The sequence below is a fragment of the Pygoscelis adeliae genome, unplaced genomic scaffold (assembly GCF_000699105.1).
Source record: "Pygoscelis adeliae isolate BGI_AS28 unplaced genomic scaffold, ASM69910v1 Scaffold4, whole genome shotgun sequence".
NCBI lineage: Eukaryota > Metazoa > Chordata > Aves > Sphenisciformes > Spheniscidae > Pygoscelis > Pygoscelis adeliae.
In genome coordinates, this window is record NW_008824986.1 from 2,571,830 (window position 1) to 2,574,238 (window position 2,409).

Consider the following 2,409-nt stretch of genomic DNA (forward strand, 5'->3'; position numbering starts at 1 on the left):
GGCTGGCTGTCGAGGCCCGGGCGCCCATCCCTTAGTCTCGGTCCGATTTCAACGCTGCTGGCCGAGGACGTGCTTAGGACGCAGTCACCAGATCATCCTGGCACAGAACAAGCCAGGGAGTGACTGTGTGTAATAGGGCGGAGGGTGCGCTGCTCCCCTCCCGCCAGGCCGGCCAGGGCCTTCGCAGCCGCTAGCTTGCCCCTCTGCCCGCCAGCAGCGCCCCGCCCCCATCCTTCTGGAAGGTTCCGCGGTCACCCTGCGGTTGTCGTGTGGCAGAGCCCTCGGCGGTGGCTGGGTGAGTCACGGCGGGTCCTGCCCAGCGGGAGCGGTGGGTTTCGTTGCATATTCCTCTGTCGAGCTTTTAACGTAGATTACCAAGCGCATGTTTTCATCTTCTGGAGAGAGAATTCCGCTGTTCCTGGACGAGGCTTTTCTAAGTGCCGAGCTGCCTGGTGCTGAGGAGAAAACTGCACGGGTAGGCAGTGCCCGGCCCAGAGCATGCAGGGCAATTCAGGCCGCTAAAAACTAGTAATATCTGTGTTTTTTCTTCCTTACCAAGTCATTGATGTTAAGAGGTGGTGTTTCCGTTTTGCAAGAAGTAAGCTCAATGGCCTTGTCATTTTAAGGCCTAATTTTGTGCAGCATAAAATCTAAAATACTAATACGTGAGGCAACAGTAGGAAACAACAAGTTAAGAAGTACCTTTTTTTCTGGGTTGCCAAATTTTCAGTTCTTCGAGTCAGAATGTTTGGCTTTTTTTGAGATGAAGGAGTGCATTTAAGCAATAATGAGCTTTTGGGAGCACTTTTGTGAGCAGCTGCTCACCAGTGGAAGTGAGGGATATACAGTCCAGCTTAGAGTAGTATTTTGGTCAGTATTTGTACTCAATTATTATGCATTATGCTTAAAGCTCTTTGGTGATAGAGTGGTAAGGTAGTCCTCCTCTGGATATTATTTTTTCAAGTCATGTTCAGTGGAAGCAGGACAAGAAAAGACTAAAGGTCTTTATAATGACACTGGAAACATTAAGGTGTATTGTATCCCATGTAACTCTGTGAAATGAATGCATTTTTAGTTTACGGTAGATACAAATTTATGCATCTGTGTTCTGTGATTGTTTCCTGTCTTAAATGAGGCTATATGAAAGGCTGTACCTTGCTTTCTGGTAACCGTTAAGGTAGTCTTCTCTGAGTTACTCTCCTTTATTTTAATTCCAGGAAACAGCAGTTGTCAACATTTCAACGGTTGGAAAGCCTGGGGGCAGGGGGGGAAGAGTCATCCAATTAATTGTAAAGCAGAAACCAAAAAATTTTTCTGAAAATACTTTTTTTTTTTTCCTATGTGCAACATGCTGTGAGGGTTGCACACCATTTAGTGCTGAATTGGTCCTATCCTGTTCCAAAGGTTGGAGAAGGATTCCAAGAATACTGAAAGAGAGACTTAATTCATGACAAGTTCTGGAATGGGACTTTTTTTCTTTCTGAAAAACTAATATTTGAAAAGAATTCTTTAAACACATCTGATGTGTTTATTTGTGTGAGGTAGGAGGAGCTGGTGCTTGTGCATCACATAAGGTGCCTTAGACACTGACCTGCTTGCTTCAGTGAATTTCATCCTCTTTTAAATTGGGAGGTGGACCTTGTACTTGCTCAGGGAAGGCTTTCAAAGTGCTAGAATTCAGATATTGCCACAAGCTGAATCTTGGAAAGTTGGATGACACTTTTCTCTTTTTTTTTCTTCTTTTTCTTTTTTCTTTTTTTTTCTTTTTTTTTTCTTTTTTTTTTTCTTCTTTTTTTTTTTTCTTTTTTTTCGGGAGGGCAGGAGGACTCGACTACACTTTGCATGGATATCAGGAAAATTACTTCTATGATAAAGCATTTTTTTCCCTTTTGAAGAGAAGTCTTCTCAGGATTGACAATAAGAATGCTTAAAGTTTCAGGTTAATCCTTCCTGTCATGCAATATGTAAAGATATGTAGCTTTACACTGTTTCCCATTTTTGTTACACATTCATTCTATCTACGCTTTAATTTGGATTTTCATTATAGTACTAACTAATTTGTACCATTCATAAGAAGTTAGCAAATACTGCCTTCATTGATACTGTGTTGTCCCAGTTTACTAACCATGTATGCTAGTATACATGGTTGAATGTTTATGTGTATTTATTTTGCAGTACTGATTTGGTTCAGTTAAATATCTAGGGAGGAAAACAGTGTAAAGTCAGTGACACCTTTTGGTGCAAACCTTAACCAAAGTCAGTGATAGTATTCGGGATTTTCACAAGTGAAGTGAAATTAGAATCTTGTCCTATGCATTAGTGTCACGTCCCACCTGCTGGAAGGGGAGAGTGACTAATGTCCGCAAATCCCCTTGGTGTGGATTAAGGTGAAATAACACTCAAGGTCCA

The 2,409-nt window shown here is 42.2% G+C and overlaps 1 protein-coding gene across 1 annotated transcript in view; it reads left to right on the top strand.

Moving 5' to 3' along the window:
- CTNNA3 (catenin (cadherin-associated protein), alpha 3) overlaps nucleotides 1-2,409 on the top strand; it is a 561,928-nt gene that overhangs the window by 341,349 nt on the left and 218,170 nt on the right. The gene's annotated exons all lie outside the window — the stretch shown is intronic.